Source organism: Nelumbo nucifera, chromosome 4 (genome assembly GCF_055504915.1).
Source record: "Nelumbo nucifera cultivar China Antique chromosome 4, China Antique-T2T, whole genome shotgun sequence".
In the NCBI taxonomy this organism is placed as follows: Eukaryota; Viridiplantae; Streptophyta; class Magnoliopsida; order Proteales; family Nelumbonaceae; genus Nelumbo; species Nelumbo nucifera.
The window spans coordinates 78,908,508-78,927,103 of record NC_142652.1 but is presented as its reverse complement, the minus strand read 5'-3'; the positions used below and the strand labels follow the sequence as shown (position 1 = coordinate 78,927,103).

Below are 18,596 nucleotides of genomic sequence, written 5' to 3'. Positions count from 1 at the left end.
TGCGCCACGTCTCTTGACTGACGGCGCAGTCCTTGCCCATTCGACAGACTGTACCCACGTCTCTCGACAGATGGTGGCGTGCCTGTCCTCCCGGGATGTGTCACCCATCCAATTGGGTAGTACCCTGCGACGGTCACCTACGCAGCCCTGGCAGGTAACGACTACGATAGAAGCCTAGTGGCGGTTACGTCCGATTTGACAAGAACGCCCCTATAAAAGCCCCTTAGTCGAAGGGGAGAAGGATTTCTGATCAAATTTGATTTTGTGTCATCTTACTTGCTCTCGAGCTAATTTTGAGAACTCAGTGATCTAGCGCGACCTACACTCTTAGCCTCTTTACACTCTTTACTTTCTACCCTAGCGTTCTACCTTAAGGTTTGGAGTATTCCCGTCGGGCAAATCCCCCGGGAATTCTTCACCTTCTTCTTCTCAGGTGCCGTCCGTTGCCAGTTAGGAGCCAGTTAGTAGCCAGATAGGAGTGCTCGGATCGTGCCACATCAGATTCCAATCTCTTGATCATCACAACTCCATTGATTAACCCTTTGCCAAGGAAAATATAGCCTTTCATCATCGCACCCTTGCCAAGGAAAACCGCTGTGGGGTGTTCTATTTCATCAAGAGGAAGACGAAGAGTAGTTCGTTGGCGGAAAGCAGAAATGTAATAGAAGGGAGAGAACGGAAAAGTAGAGAAAATGGAAGAATGGAGAGGAGGTCGCCGCTGTAAGTGGTTGTTGCAGCGGAAATGGAATAGAGGAAGGGAAGGAGAAGAAGAAGAGGAGGAGGAGGAGGAAAAGAGTAGAGAAGAGAGAGAGGAAGAAAGTGGAGATTGGATGGGGTTTCTCGTTTGTCGCCCTCGTGTTAGCACCTGATTTTTGCTTGGTCTGACACCTGAACCTTTATTTCACCCTGAATATCCAATTAGACCCTTCCGATCCTTTCGAAACACCCAATTAGACCCTTCCGAGAAACCCTAATCCCAAACTATTCCTCTTCTTCCCTGTTCGAACCCAGACACAGAGCGGCGAGCGGCGACGATCTCCCCTTTGTTCGAACCCAACCCAGGTGGCGGTGACTCGTCTCAATACCGACTTCCCTCTCTCTCCCTCTCTCCTCCTCCTCCTCCTCCTCCTCCTCCTTCTTCTTCTTCTTCCTCCTCCTCCTCCTACCCCTATTCGTTTTTATCAGTCACCACCGCTGCAACTTTAGGCAGCTGCGGTTTCTCCGCCTACCCATGCTACCTCTCTCTCTTGCTCTCTCAGTTTTCTTCTTCTTCTCCCAATCCACCCAAGAGCCATTCTACCATTCACCATCTTCCTTTCAGCTGAATAGAGGCAATGGCAACAACTCCTCCCCTTCGATCCCTCCTTTTTTATTGTTTTTTCTTTCCAACAAGATAACACCCGAACATTTGTCATGGCGAACTCTTGACAGCGGCTGCGAGCAGAGGTCCCAACATCGAGTAACAGCGGCAACCTCTGCCTAGAAACTATTGATCGCCTTCCACTTTTGGACATCCAGCAGAGGTGGCGACAACCATCCCATCTATCTTCCATTTTTACCTCTTTGAGATAGATGGAAACTATTGATTTCAAGCATCGAACACCATGTCTGTTTGAAGCAAGAAGATAAACAACGACACCCCTGTTCCAGCGATCGAATTTGGGCCAAAATACGCACTCCCTCATTTTCATCGTGTCATCTGAAGAGAAAGCTCCGAGGCTGAAATCTTCCCTTGCAGCATTCTAAGTTCAGGCTACATTTCAGTTAGGTAATGCTCAATGCTCATTTCTGCTCATATGTTTGGTTTCTTGCGTGTTCTCGTGTGCTTGTTGGTTTTACTATATCTGCAGCTGGGAAGAGAGAGACCTTGGTACCAGCCCAGATTTGCTTATTCTTTTGTTTCTTCTTGTTCTTAATCGTCAGTTTCTTAGGTTTTACCGGTGTTTATTTTAGTTGAATAGGCTGTTTTTAGTTTTTCCCTTACTGGTTATCATTAATTTCTTTTCTTTGGTTCTATGAAGTTTAAAATTCTTTTAAGTAGAATAGTTAAAGATGTTGAATATCAGTAGATCATCCTATTCTTTTCTCTTGTACTGTTTCCTTTATAGCTTTATTATCTCTTAATATCGAAAGTTGTGAGTTCTTTATAGCTTTATTATTTCTTAATAGCTTTAAAATTCTTTATGATGTTTTGTTCCTTGTTCTTTTTTTATTCCTTTAGTCCATAGAATAGTTATTAATATTTGTTTTTGAGCTACCATGTAAGCCCCACCTATCAGACTCGGGAGAGGGGTGCCTAACCCTTTCCCTCTCCCATCCGAGTCTTACCCGGACTGGTTAGACCAGTGCATTGGGCTTTAGAGTCGTTATTTAGTAAAAATGATTTTGTTACCATTCTCGGAGGTCCCATCACCTCCATTTTTTAATATGATGGGTGGCAACTCCACTTCCAGCCCAGGTGTCAAAGTGAGCCATTTTTTCCTATGCTCACAGACATTATTATGAATTCCAATCTCCTTATCATCACAACTCCATTGATTAACCCTTTGCCAAGGAAAATATAGCCTTTCATCGTCACACCCTTCTTCATTTGCTATGCTCACAGACATTATTATGAATTCCAATCTCCTTATCATCACAACTCCATTGATTAACCCTTTGCCAAGGAAAATATAGCCTTTCATCGTCACACCCTTCTTCATTTGCTTGTGTCATTCCCGTCATCTCTTGTGATAAAGTGATAGGAAGAGTCTGATTACCTTCCCTTGTTTGGTCTTCTTGTTCCTTCTCTGCATTCCCATCGGAGTCTGATTACATTCTCGTCATCACTTGTGTCATTTCACAAACCTCTGGTTCCATTTCGCATTGTATTAGGACTTGTGTAGATGTTCCCTGATTTGCACCATTACTCATAACTTCATTTTCTCGAAAACCTGGCATGTCATGTATAGCAAGCCAATCCTTAGGGATATTGTCTAGGAATTTACCAATAAATCTTGGCTCTCACTCTTCCATCGGCATTTGAATAACTAAATCCAGTACAATAGTGGTAAGTTGATTACTTTGAACACCTCCATCTTTCACAACTTCAACTTCATTTGGATCCAAATTGGTATTATTGGTAGGAGCCATTGGGGCTATATCCATTTGGATTGGCCTGTAAGCTAAAAGATCTACTTAACTACCAATTGATTGATCTCCATCTTCTTTGGTTTGACAAACTTTTTATCTTTGGAGGTAAGATCCATCTTCTCTCCCTATAACTTCTTTTCTATCTTCTTGATCCTCTTACAACATTCATCCTGATCTGGCCATGTTTATAGCAAAAGCTACAATATTTGGGAAGACCCTCATATACAATCTTCTATAAAAGTCCTTCATTTCCAATACAATACAAACCTTATTAGGGTTTTCCTTCAACAAATCAACTTCCATGTAAACCTTAGCGGCTGTTGTACGAGTAAGTCGAACAGTCGCAAGATCAACCTTCACAACTCTCCTAGTGACATGGGCAAATGAACAAATAAACCAATCATTGCAGAGATTAACCAACAATTCTAGGTTTTCCTTTCAAAAGCCTTCATTTCCTGATTCATAGCCTCTTTCCAGCATGGTTAGGTAACAACCTCTAAAACATTTTTGGTAATGGACACAGAAGACAAGGCTATAAAGAAAAGTATGGTATGGAGGTAAAGACTCATAAGAAACATAGTTAGAAATAGGATAAGGGGTGGTAGCAGACTACAAAGTACACTTCCTTTTTTCCTTTCATAAGGAAATAGGAAGATTAAGATCACCGAGTTCACCACCTTCAAAATGGGTGCTAGAGATCTCAATAGAATCAGGAGTAAAATTAGAAATAATAACAGGATCATCAGAAGTAAGAATAGAAGGAGGTTGAAAGTTACTTGAATCCACGAGAGAAAACTGAGGTGGATGATCAGCATCTAGAGCCACCCTCGTTTATTCCTAATATAGGTTTGCTTAAAAGTTGGTCATGACTTACTCCCATGAGGAGAAAGAGAAGAGCTAGGCTTCTCAAGAGTAACAAAATGGAGAAACAGAGATGAGAGAATGTGATGAGGAGAAACAGAGTTGGTCATGACTTACTCCCATGAGGAGAAACAGAGGTAAAGACAAACAAAATGGAGACTAAAACTGAGATGAGAGAATGTGATGAGGAAGAATTTTGTCTCTTCACTACTACACTCTTCCTAAAGAAAGACATTAGGAGGGATAAATGGTTAGGACTCAAAAAAGGTGACATCTTTAGATACAAAACGTTTTCTAGAAAAAGGATACCTAAGAAAAATACATTAATGGCTTTTGGATCAAACTTGACATGAGAATGGCACAAGTCGTGAACAAAACAAATACATCCAAAGACTCTAGAGGGAAGTCTATTAATCAAATACATTGCATCTTGTACTACATCTCCCAAAAAATGAGTAGGAACTTTTATTTGGAACAATAGGCCACAAGAAATTTCAACCACATGTTTGTTTTTCCTTTCTGCAACCACATTTTGTTAAGAGATTTGAACATAGGAACTCGGTCAAACTAAGTTTCACCATGTAAAAGTTTTTGATAACCTGCGATACTTCATCTTTATTCTTGAGAAGATATAACCATGTAAATCTGGAAAAATCATCAACAAATAATATAAAATATTTGTAGCCTCTCATACTTGCAAAAGAATATGGCCCCCACACATAAGTATGCACAATATGGAATGGCAAGAAACTTCTTGTATTGGATGATAAGTTGTTCTACAATACTTTGAAAGTTGACATGTTTCACATTGGAGATCAGACATAGGCACTGACTGGAACAAAGTTAGATATAACAATTTCAAGGAAGTAAAAGACAAATGATCCAACCTACAATGCCATAAAAATATAAAGCATAGGCAAAAGATAGAGCACTAGCAGGTCTAGAAGGTAAACTTCATTAGCTTCCCTCCCACCTCCAATCTTTTTCCTAGTTCTCAGGTCCTAGAAGACATAATGAAAAGAGAAATAAATTCGACAACAATTCAAGGACTTTGTAAGAGAGCTAACGGACAATAAATTTGTATGAAGTCGGGGAACATGAAAAACATAACTAAGCAAGAGATCATCACTAAACTTAACATCTCTCACACTAAAAATAAAGGTATGGGACCCGTCTTCTAGAGTGATTTTCTCCTTTCCAGAGGACAAATGATAAGAATGAAAACAAGAAAACGTACCTGTCTTAAGTTAGAGGCACCTAAATCAATAATAAACCAAGTGGTGGGTGTAGTAGCAGAAGCATGGGAAGCAAAGGACAAATTACCTAACTTGGAAAAAAGATGCGGAAGAACTGATGGGATCAGAGGTACTTGTTTTGTTGTTGCTTTCTAACCTTTTAAGAAGTTGACTTTGTTTATTTCAGCCTTGACAACAATTAAGGATTCTCCATGGCTAGGAGCCACAGGATGAGTTTTTGAACTCTTATAGCTAGTGGCAACACGAGGACTGCCTTTCTTGCCTCACTTAAATTTTGCCATCTTTAATTTTGGGTGTAATTTCCAACACCTATCCCTTGTGTGTTTGGATCTCTTGCAATAATTACACTCAACCTCAGCTGTAAGTAGACTTGGGCTTAGATGACACCACCATGGCTAGATGTTCATGAAAAGAGATTGCATCATAGCTGCCCTTCTACTCTCTTCACCTTGAGCCAAAGAATAAGCAGCTGAAAGTGTGACAACATTGTTACTAAGAATATGTTGTGCTTCCTATACTGCTCTCCATTAAAGGAATCTCTCCACTCAAGTGCCTCAAGATGATTAATCTCCTCCCATAGTGATTGAAGAGTGAGAGATATAACGCCACGGATTTCTCCCCTTGTCGAAGATTCCTAGATTCTTCGACAAAGCTGATATACTCTAATTATTTTGAACTTGGGAGTAAGTAGTAGAAACTCTGGCACACATTTCTTTTGTTGTTGACAGGAACATGTAGTTCCTAGCAATATGTGGCTGCATGGATCCAACCTCTATGGGAATTTTGAGAGTGAATTTGATGCGGGATACAGACCTTATATGAGACCTATAGAAGAAAAACAAGTACAACATTGACCGAATGGATTTCAAGTTCCAAAAACCACAAAAAAAAAACGAAAGTGGCTACTCCAATCTTGCAAACCCTCATCATGGATTTAGAAAAAAACATACCTTTTTGTGTTACGACCAAAGGAAAATAAATAGGGGTGATCATGGGCCGGGCTTTGCACCTGTGATAAGGGCTATAGATTAGGCATGGGCTCGACCCAGCCTGAGATTCCGGGCCTGTAATATAATACCTAGCTCAGGTCTATACAGGCCCAGGCCGGACCGGGCTTGATTCCGGGGCAATGTCTTTCATATATAAAACATTATATATCTATAATATTTTATATTAAATGACATAACATGCATATAAGTTTTATTTTATATGTTATATAATATAAAATATTACATATAATATAAATTATGCATGTCATGTTATAATATTTATATATAAAATATATAATATAATGTAAAATAACATGTATACATATTACACAAAATGTGTAAGTTTAAATATATGCGGGCCGGGCCGGAACACAAAACCCAACCCGCATATACATGTTACTACTATTCTCTTACCCAATCAGTTGAGCTTCGGATTAAGTAACTCTGGATGTTTCTTGAGAAAACGGAGAAGAAAACAAGAGAATAGTAGTATCTTGAGAGAGAGAGAACCTTTTGGCGTCAAGAGCAATAGCCGGCGCTTCACTGACTTATATTTTAGGAGTTTAAAACAAGAGAGCTTTTACAAAAAATACCTTTGGGTACAACTTAAATAAGCATCTAAAAGATTATAACAAGATTACTCAACATATGTCTGTGTCAAGACCCACCAACATAAACTTACTTTCATGTGATTTAAGAAAAATACAAAATGTTGATGGACATTTTTGATACTTCAGTCTGATATCAACCAAGTCAATCCAAACACAGAAAAAATAACATTATTTCCAAATATTTCGAATTACACATGGAAATTGATGGAGGGTGATTAGGCCTGACCTCGTAGCACGGGTACACGCGGGCATGACCTTGCTTAAGCGATGACTCTGCGTGATAGCACAGCAAACGCAACCGCAACTCGGTGGGAAGGGTTCACTGAGTTTAGTTTGGCAACTCAGCGGGTTAGGCTACTCGCCGAGAGCCACCTGGCTTGCACCTCCTTCCCAAGGCTAAGGCGCTCCAAGCTACCTCCGAGCTCGGGACCCCCTGACCTTTCCTAATGCCCGAGCTCCTCCCAGTGGATTTTAGGCCACTCCCAAATAGGAACACCCCGATCGGCTTCTAGATACCCCGCGGTAGAGACACCTCGGGCCAGACAATTTGGTGTAGTTTGCCACAGGCAGCTCGGTACATGGTAGTTCGCAGAAGAGCAGTTCGACACATCACAGGAAGGCCTCCTGCCCGACCACTGTACCTGACAAACCTGGAGACTGCAACCACGTCTCTCGTCAGATAGTGTTGTGCCTGCCACCTTTAGAAGGTGTCTTACACTTGACAGGTACGTACCCTGCAACGACGGCCCCGCGCGTGCCACCTCAGCCCTGGCTGTAACAACTGCGGCAGGACGATAGTGGTGGTTATACCTGCCCTATCAAAGGCAGGTGGGCCTGATTCGACAGAGTTCTGTTATAAGTAGCCCAATCCCAAAGGACAGAGGAAATTTTCTGATACTCGTGCTATCTGCACTCTTAGCTTTCTTCCTCTCTTTGCATCTTTCACAGGACTCTAACTTAAGTGTCGAAGTGTTCCCGCCGGGCAAGCCCCCGGGGATCCCTCATCTTCTCCATCTTAGGTACCTTTCAGGAGCCATGCAAGTGCCAGCTAGGAGTGACCAGATTGTGGCGCCGTCTGTGGGAACGCTTCTAAAAGCCTTCCTCTAAGCTTTCACAGTCCCTTCTTTTCTGAAAACTCAGCATTCATGGCTTCTTCAAGCAATGACGAGCGTAGCATGGAGATGGATATCGCCAGGGAACAACTCCAGGTCCCCATGGTCTGCATTGGGCAGTTCACCATTCCCCTTTCGGTAGACGGAGTCCCTAGCCTGAACGTGCCACGAGCAGTGGCGCCTGTGAGTGTTCCCCTTCCCCCCTCTGTTGAGACAACCTTTGCTGAACCAATTGTTGTCCCTCCGACGACAAGCCAGAGCCAACTTGACAACCTGGTGCAGTCCATGCGGGCCATGCAAGCCCAGATGCAGCAGTTTCAGTAGTTCCAGCTCTACTAGCAGCAGGTGCTGCACAAAGTCTCTCAATATCACTATCAGCAGCAGTTCCCTCAGCTGCCTAAGCCTCAGCCTCGGCTCCCTCCTTGGCACCTAGCCTCACGACAAGCTAGGTCTCGCCGCCAGGATGAACGCCCTTCTCGCCAAGGAGAGGCTTCCCAGAACCCCCCTAAGAGCCAAGCCTCCTCACGCGACAGAAAGGAAAGACCAACCACTCTGGTTTCACTGCGGGCAGTCAGGTCGAGAGGACCCCAACTCGCCAGGTCTACATCACCCCAGCAATCAAAGTTCGAAGCCCCACTTCTAGAGAACCGGTTCGAGATCCTAGCTGCAGAATCTAAGCAGAACTCCTCTGTCCGCAGTCATCACCAGCAGCCCGAGCTGCTTCCTGCACAAACTATTCCTGACAATACGGAGGTGAGCAGCACCAATACGGAGCCCACCAACTACCACCCACAACCTTCCCGAGCTCAAAGGCAGGGAAGAGGTAAGCTCGGGTGAAGTTAAAGCTCCCCTCCTTTCTGTTCCATCCCCCCTGTCTCCCGAGCTCTTGGCTGTTCCAATGCCCAAGGACTTCAAGCTCCCCCCTCTCGATAAATATGACGGGTCGTTCGACCCGAATGATCATGTAGACGCTTTCCAGTCACAGATGCACCTGGCGAGGGCTAGTGAGTCTTGCATGTGCATGGCTTTCTCCACCACTTTCAGAGGAGTGGTCTGCACATGGTATCGGAACATTGCACCCAGATTGATAAGAAGTTGGGCACAGTTCGCGCAAGCCTTCACATCCCACTTCGTCACCAGCAAGCGGTGCCCGCGAACTGAGGAAAGCCTTCTCAACATAGTCCAGAGAGAGGGAGAGTCCATCCGGGGCTATATCAAGCGGTTCAATGATGCATGCATGCAGATACCGTGCCTGGACCCCGTAGTGCGCCTTGCAGCAGCCAAGAAGGGCGTGACGCACAAGGAATTCAAGTGGCACATGATTGTCAACCAGCCGGCGACCATAACTGAATTCCTCAAGCTCGCAGATAGGTTCATAGCCACGGAAGAAGAGATCAATCAGAAGGGCGAAAGCGCGCCTGAGAAGAGAGAGAGAAGGAGAACTTTCTAGCCAAGGAGACAATCGAAAGAAGAAGGACGTAGCTCGGGGGGCAAAGCCGGGTCAGCCGTTCCGACCCCCTGTAGCGGACCAAACTGACTATACCCCATTGAATGCTAAGCGGGCCGAAATCCTGATGGCAATCAAGGATGCCCCGTACGTGAAGTGGCCACCCTGCCTGAGGGGGAATCCTAATGAAAGGAATAAAAACTTATATTGTAGCTTTCACAGAGACAACGGTCATAGTACCGAGAACTGTAAGAATCTCCGTGACAAGATAGGACTCATTCGTCGTGGATATCTAAAGAATTTTGTACTGAATAACGGTAATAATAATAATAAGGCAGGTCGGCAAGGGGAACACGGTAAGGATGCTCCCGAGTCCAGCAACAGGCCGGTAGAGCAGTCACAGAGGCAGCCCCTAGAAGAGAGGCCGGTATGGGGCACCATCCACATGATAGTTGGAGGTTCGATCGTCGCAGGCTGTACCTCGACGACAGCTTGGACGTCAGATCGCGAAGCTGCCAGGAAAGAACAAAATTCTCCGAAACAACCGAAGACAGAGGAACCGATCTTCTTCACGGAGGACGATGCGCGTGGGGTCCACTACCCCCACGACGACGCGCTCGTCATAAAAGTAAGGATCAATGATTTCGAGGTCAGGCGTGTCCTCGTTGACTCAGGTAGCTTGGCAGATATCCTCTTCAAAGTCGCGTTCGACCAGCTTCAGTTGTAGGGAAGTGACTTGAGGCCCGCTAATACTCCCTTGGTGGGCTTCAACGGAGAAGAAGTCAGGCTCCTCGGGAAAATAACAGTACCTGTGGAAGTCGGCACATGACCCAGCGTAGTCAGACTTAACCATGACTTCTTGGTGGTCGCGACCCCCTCCCTGTACAAAGCCATAATAGGCAGGCCGATCACCCATGTCCTACGGGCGATGGTCTCCACTTATCATTTGGCAATGAAGTTCCCTATAGACTTCGGAGTAGGGGTAGCACGGGGCGACCAACTTGAGTCTCGCAAGTGCTATGTCGCCGCCCTCAAGGGAAAGACCAAGGTGGCTGACAACCTCGAATTGGAGCGACCTACAGAGCAAGGCGAAGAACGAGCTGCACCCACGGAAGAAACAGTTGCCATCCCGACTTCAGCAGAAGACCCAACTCGAACACTTCAGATCGATGCTTCAGTCCAGGAACCCCTACGATCCGAACTAGTAAGTTTCCTACTCCAAAACTTCGATGTTTTTGCATGGTCCGCGACAGAGATGCCCGGTATAGACCCTAGTCTTATAACTCACAAGCTCAATACTGATCTTGTAGTTAGGCCTGTTAGACAGAAGAAATGCAACTTAGCTCTGGAGCGATGGAAGGCAGTCGACGAGGAGGTCGCAAAGCTCCTTGTAGCCGACTTCATAAGAGAAGTCCATTACCCGAGCTGGGTAGCTAACCCCGTTCTATTAAAGAAGGCTAACGGCAAGTGGCGCATGTGCGTCAACTACACTGACCTAAACCGAGCTTGCCCAAATGACTGCTTCCCACTCCCAGAATCGACCGCCTGGTGGACGCGACCTCAGGGAACGAGTTGTTGAGTTTCTTAGGCGCCTATTCGGGCTATAACCAAATCAGGATGGACCCGACGGATGAAGAAAAAATTGCCTTCATCACAGAGTTCGGTCTATATTGTTATAAGGTTATGCCCTTCGGGTTGAAAAATGTTGGGGCAACCTTTCAAAGGCTTGTAAATAAATTATTTGAGCCATTAATTGGCAGAAAAATAGAGTGTTATGTAGACGACATGGTCGTCAAAACTCAATTCTCACACGGATTAATACAAGACTTGCATTCTGTCTTTCAAATTCTACGACAATTTAACATGAAGTTGAATCCAAACAAGTGTGTCTTCGGTGTCACATCGGGCAAATTCCTAGGATACATTGTTAACCGGCACGGCTTTGAGGCCAACTCGGGTAAGATTAAGGCCATCTTAGATATGAGACCACCCCGGAAGTTGAAGGAGGTTCAGAGGTTGAATGGCCGCGTAGCCGCCTTGAGCCGCTTTATGTCCAAGTCAGCGGATCGCTGTCTGCCTTTCTTTAAGGCAATTAAAAGCAAATGATTCGAATGGACCCAAGACTGCCAGTTCGCGTTTGACGAGTTCAAGAAATACCTCGCTAGTGTGCCAATCTTAACCCGACCCGAAGAGGGCGATGTTTTAAAGCTGTACCTCTCGGCAAGTGACGAAGTGGTCGGCTCGGTACTGATAAAGGAAGTAGATCGGGTCCAACAACCCATCTATTATGTTAGTAAAGTAATGCAGGGAGCAGAGACGAGATATCCAAAGATAGAGAAGCTAGCCTATGCACTGGTCATCGCAATTCGGAAGCTCCGTCAGTACTTCCAGGCTCATACTGTTATCGTCCTCACCAACAAACCTTTGAGGCAAGTCTTACTTAAGCCCAAGGTCTCAGGCCGATTAACGAAGTGGGCCATTGAGCTTAGCGAGTACGACCTCCGATACAAGCTGCGAACTGCTATTAAGGCATAAGCCTTGGCAGATTTCATTGCCGAGTGCACTTTCAGCTCCGAAGTCGCTAGGCCAGTTGAGCACGAGGCCCCCAGTCCGGGCGAGCCCGGAGCTCCCAAGCCAGTTGAGTTCGGGCCCCGTGAGGTAGCAGCCAGTGTGGCATCTCTCCTAGTTAGGCCAAGCGCGAACTCGGATAAGGAGCCCTGGATCCTTCACGTAGGTGGCTCCTCGAACCAGCAGGGCAGCGGAGCCGGAATAGTTCTGCATGGCCCAAGTGGCACGAAATTGGAGTACGCACTATGCTTCGAGTTCGCGGCATCCAACAATGAAGCGGAATACGAAGCGTTGATAGCTGGACTAGCTTTAGCCAGAGAAGTAAAGGCCAAACACATCGTCATTTGCAGCGATTCCCAGCTCGTAGTCAACCAAGTCACAGGAGATTACGAAGCTCGCGAACCAACCATGGTTGCTTACTTGGCCAAAGTAAGAGAGGCTCTGCTCAACTTCCAGTCACACTTCATCAGGAAAATCCCAAGGTCGGAGAACGCTGAGGCCGATGCCCTGTCCCAGTTAGCCAGCACCAGCGATATCACCATGGGGAAGTTCTTAGTAGTAGCAGCGGATTACTTCACCAAGTGGGTAGAAGTTGAACCTCTTATAACGATCACAGCCCGGAACGTCCAAAACTTCTTTTGGAAGAACATTGTGTGCCGCTTTGGGTTACCCCGGGTACTAATTTCTAACAACGGCAAGCAGTTCGAGGACATCAAATTCTAGAACTGGTGCCAAGACATGGAGATCCGGTAGAATTTCACTTCAGTTGCACACCCACAAGCAAACGGTCAAGTAGAAGTCACAAACAGGGCCATCCTCCGTGGAAAGAAGGCATGCTTGGACCGAGCTAAAGGATTGTTGGTAGACGAACTACCCAGTATTCTATGGGCTTACCGAACCACAGAGAAAACTGCCACAGGAGAGACTCCCTTCAACCTCACTTACGACCCCGAAGCAGTTATCCCGATAGAAATTAAAGTACCTATGCTGCGACTGGAAGCATACAATGATAAGACGAATGAGGATGACTTACGTACCAACCTCGATCTACTCGACGAAGTAAGGGACCTCGCGTACATCAGGACTGCAGCTTACCAGCAAAGAGTAGCTCGGTACTATAACGCCAAGGTCAAGAAGCGGAACCTCCACGTCGGTGACCTGGTCCTTCGTAAAGTTATGGTACCTGAGCCCGGCGCTGGCAAGCTCGGGTCCAACTGGGAAGGACCTTACCGAGTGAAACGAGTGCTCGGGGAAGGAACATACGAGCTCGAAACCCTCGAAGGGAGACAGGTACCTCGGGCATGGAATATTGTTAACTTAAGACAGTATTACCTATAACAACTGAGTAGACTACGAGTCACTCCCAGAGCTTAAGGGCCAGAATGCCGAGCTAACATGACCTCGGCACTATAAGACCCTGTCGCCTTTTCGGCATGGGTGAACTCTAGGAGAGCAGACTATAAGCCGCTCCCCTAGCCTAAGGGCCAAACGCCGAGCTAATGAAAAACCTCAGTAGCATATAAGACCTAGTCGCCTCATTGGCATAGGCTGAGGACTTGTAATGCCTAAGGTGTAGGCAGCTCAGGTACGAACCTTGTAATGCATAGCCCGCTCCGGCATACAACAGGTTGAACCCGTTAGGGACAACATATGTCAACTTAACCCGATCCTACCAAATTTATTATTAGGTAGAGTCTGGTTCCAAATTCTTGGAGCCTACCCCTACCTAGGCCAGTTCCAGGGTCAAAGGGTTTACCTTAACTAAACCAATTCAATTAATTGGCCTAGGCTGGCCTTCATGGAATTGGCCTTGAAATAAACCCCAAAATGCTTTTGAGGATGTAAAGATTTGAACCTAACCACTCATGGTTACAAAGGCCATGGTCTCACTTGACAATTGAGTTAGTTAAGTGATTTGATCATTTGTTTTCATTTTAATATTTGAATGTGTATATACAATAAGTAATGTGAAAGGTAATATTTACAAAATTTAAATTATAATGATAATTTTTGAACCATATATTTGAAGGGATGGGAGGTCCATCATATGGATGGCCGAACTCTGTAGGAAGGTTGGGCGAAATTTCAAAAATTTCTTTACTCCCATCCGGGAATCCTATTCCTAATTTAGAAAACTACATTTTCAAGGTTCGTTCTTGTAACCAAACCAGACTAAATCTAAACCAAGATAGGGAGGGATATACCTGATACAAAATCTATGCAAAAAGCTCCTTCTAGCGCAGGTATTCACGCCCAAAGAGTGTACCAAATCCTCCCTCCACTGAAAATGACACAGCTTAGGATGAGGTAGGATCAACAGGTAGTTCTTCACCAAGAACTTGTGATTCTTCAGCAAGAATCGAATGGGAAGTGAGCACAACTTCAGAATTGTTTCTTTTGGCAAGAAACAATATCAATATCAAATCTTGATCAGTTCCAAGAATTGGAGATCGAACAGGATTGGGCGGCAAGAGTAAGAAGAAAAATAACTGAAGGCAAGATCAGTTTGACTGAGTTGTCTTCTGTGTGTTGTGTGTCTTTTTCAGGTCCGCCCTGCTCTCTATTTATAGCCTTAAAGAGACAACCTCCTAATCTAATTAGGAGTTTCCTTATCCAAATCTTTATTTGGATCTGATCTCTTTAAGTGATAAGGATAATCCCTTATCTTATGTCCAGTTCAAGATCAGCTTGTTCCCAATCAAATTAGGAGTTGTGCACTAACAAAAGGAAGTTGAGAGGTGATGAGAAGGTAAAGGTTGGGGAGAACGTGTCAGCTGTCATCAAGAGAACTCTACCGGAAAAGCGTGCTGATCCAGGTAGGTTTAATTTACCTTGCGTGATTGGCAAGAAAAGAATTGAGCGTGCCATGCTAGATTTAGGTGCATCTATCAATGTCATGCCATACTCGATTTATTGTGCCTTGAATTTAGGTCCATTAAAGGAGACTAGGGTAGTCATTCAGTTGCCTGACCATTCTAACCTTTACCCTGAAGGGATCGTTGAAGATGTTTTGGTGCAGGTTAATGACCTCATATTTCCAACTGATTTTTACATCTTGAAGATGGAGGAAGACACTATCACAAGTTCAGCTCCACTTCTATTAGGCAGGCCATTTATGAAAACGGCCAAAACCAAAATAGATGTGGATGAGGGTACCCTCTCTATTGAATTTGACGGCGAGATTGTTAAATTTAATATTTTTTAAGCAATGAAGTACCCCAATGAATGTCATTCGATTTGTTCAATTGACATTTTTGATTCAATTGTGCAGAAAATCTTTGGAGAAGAAGATATGAATGAGGAGCTCGAATTGAGTGCACAATTGAATATGAAGGAAGAGCTAGATTCATCCTGTGAAGCTTCGGAGCCGATATTGGAGCCAAGGTTAACAAATTCTAATATTCCATCATCATTTGCTCATAAGAAATTGTTGCCTTCTGTTTTGCAAGCTCCTAAGTTAAAGTCAAAGACCTTGCCAAATTACCTTAAGTATGCCTACTTGGGTGACGAAGAAATATTGCCAGTAATCATTGCAAAAGGGTTGGCTGATGATCAAGAGGCATAAAGAGACATGTTGAGATCGGGCTCCATTTCATTTTCGTCATGAAATGATGGTCTGGACTGTTGAGAGTTCGGGCTCCATTTCATTTTCTTCAAAAAGAAGATGAAGAACAGTGTCCAATGGTAGTTTTGACATTTTTAAAAGTCTTAAGTCGCACATGATGTCACGTGATATACATAACTGACGGTCTATTCACGGTAGGTACTAGATTATTGCATTTCAAAAGTTCGGGTACTAGATTGTCACGTTTTGAAGTTTGGGTACTAAATTGGCACTCGACCTAAAGTACAGGGTACCTATCGGGAATTTTCCCTATATTAATATTGTTAGGCAGTGTATGCCCTTAGCACCAATCACCATGATGTACATTATGACATTTATTGTAAATGAATAAAGTACATATTTGATTCATGTTATTGTAGTGTGTTTCTGTGTAATACCCTTAAATTAGACACATATGAGACTCGTGTTAGTTTAGAATCTTTACAGTCGTTGGATAGATCTGGGGAGATTTATCCTGACAAGGCTGACACTGATGTGTCGCCAAGTTGGTTGGGGTGGCTTGTCTCAACTACCAGGGTGAGACCTGAGGTGCATGTAGTGTGGGTTTTCTTGAAACCCTGAATCGGACCAAAATTCCAGTATTGCCTTGGACCTTGGAGATAAATGAGCAAACTGAAATTTTACACCTGACCCGTAGACTCGATTATGATACTGCACTAGGTGTCGGATTGGCTTGTCTTTGATGTGCCAATCAGTGAGATCCTTAGAGGGGGTCAAAACCTGGGTATGTTGGGACATTCTGAGAATTTATCTGAGTGGGTGATCATACTGACATGATCAGTCCCTTTGTTGCACAAAATGAATGATCAGGAAATGCACTCTCTCTGATGGAAACCTAAACTACCGACAATGGATTTCAAATGTGTTCGAAACTTAGTTTTGCAAAATATATTTATATAGAGATATGCTTATATATATTATGGTTTCAAAATGTTTGCAAAATGTTTTAATTCCTGGGGTCCATGTGAGTAGAGAGTGTAGCACTGTACCTTGCAGCCGAGGGAGAGGTCCTCTCTTGTTGGGTAGTGATTGATCATCGAGGGCTAAGAGGTTAAGTGTAAGACCATTGGGGGTTATACCTGATGGGATAATCTTGTATCTGCCCAATCATTGGGCCTTCATAAGATGGTTGGACCCAATGACCATTTAGTGTAAATGTTGGGTCCATTAAGATGGACTCAGGGGTTCATTGTATTCAGTAGTAGACCTGTTCATGGGCCGGGTGGCCCGACGAGCCGGCCCGGCCCGGCCCAACCCCCAGACAGGCTTGAACAGGCTTTTTGGCCCGCGGGCTTAATCTCGGGCCAAAAAGCCCGGTCCGCATAAAATTCGAGCCGGGCTCGGGCTTTGCCAAAATAGCCCAGCCCGAGCCCGGCCCGGCCTGACCTATAGTTAAACCTAAGTAAACCCGGCCCAACCTATAGTTAAACCTAAGTAAAAACCCTATGTGATGTCTATTTGAATAAATTTTTTGATTTGAGGTCATTGATTCACTTGTAGGTTCATTGTTCATTTAAATAGGGGAAAAAACATCTAAATTAAAATAAAAAATGTCCATTTGAATAGGGAAAATTTTGAATTTATTTTATTAGGTCGGGCTTCGGGCTCGGGTTCGGGCTTCGGGCTTTTTATCAGGGCTGGGCTCGGGCTCGGGCTCGGACCTAACAGTTTTCTGTTAATAAAGAGTCAAAGCCCGGCCCGGCCCAGCCCGGCCCATGAACAAGTCTATTCAGCAGTGAATTCGGCCAAGCCTTGTAACAGAGGCTACGCTGAACTCATGTGGTTGATGTGTAGATCAATGTTAGGGCTCCACACCATACAAAGAGAGCCAAACTAGCCAGCAAAACAAAGGGCTCGACGCTCGCTATCCTCCAAGAGCCCAAAATAAAGGAAGCGACAAACCCATGTAGAGTTTGTTGTCTGCAAGCGATGACATCAATTGTAGAGTGTAGACTGTGAGTTCATAGATTTTCATCTATATTTGTGACCAAAACACTCAAGAGCAGAAGGAAAAGCTCAACGTTCTTTTGTCTGGTTTTGTTTGTTCTTACGATCAGCGTTTATGGTTTCCCGGTGGAGCTAGAATACCAATCAGGCTTTGACAAGCATTTTTCGTCTGAGGCGATTCTTGGAGCTCTGCCGCAGGGCCATAACAATCCACTCATGTGCCCGTATGGTCTCTATGCCGAGCAGATCTCTAGCACCTCTTTCACTTCACCTCGCAAGGTTAACTAGAGGAGGTTTGTTTTAGTTTCTTCCTTCTCATATTTTCCTTGTTAGATGTTTCGAATTTCAATTGATTTTGTTCAATTTATTTATTTATGAGGAACCATTGGATGGGGTGATATATGTTGGTAGTAATTTATCTGGAGAAGGTGGAATACACGACAAAAATAGGAATTTTAAATTATGTTTGTCTTAATTTTCATTTATGTTTGAGATTTTAAGATTTCTTCGATGAATTGTCTTTTTTTCTATGATTAACATCTTCTGAAGTTATAATTAATTCGACTATCAATTAATTCGATGAACAGTCTGCACTCTACAAGCGACTCAGAGGTTTCAAGAACGTCAATCCTTCTATCAGAGAACTGAAATCAATTTAAAATAGGGAGGGGTGGCTCAAAGGTTTCAAGAATGGTGGTTGATAAAGAAAATTAGATGACATTTTGAAGGGCATTTATGTCTTTTCCCATGACACTTAATGGCTGATTAACGGTAGGCACTAGATTGTCGCATTTTGAAAGTTCGGGTACTAGATTGTTGTGTTTTAAAGTTTATGTACTAAATTGGCACTCGACCTAAAGTATAAGATACCTCTCGGGAATTTTCCCATTAATATTATTATGATACTCTAGATATTAAAAGACTCAATTCAATCAATAAAGATAATATATGTTTTAAACTGTATATTTTATTTGTCAAAAATAAATTTATAAAAAACATTTTTAATTTTCTTTTTGAAGGAAAAGAGTAAAGAAAGGATAGGTTCCAC

At 44.0% G+C, this 18,596-nt stretch overlaps 1 long non-coding RNA gene across 1 annotated transcript; it reads left to right on the top strand.

The window, feature by feature from the left end:
* The first annotated feature begins 539 nt into the window (after window positions 1-539).
* Window positions 540-18,445, top strand: LOC148800759 (uncharacterized). The gene is made up of 2 exons (XR_016068590.1): window positions 540-1,768; window positions 18,136-18,445. It is a non-coding gene; the product is annotated as an uncharacterized LOC148800759 (long non-coding RNA).
* The last annotated feature ends 151 nt before the right edge of the window (window positions 18,446-18,596 follow it).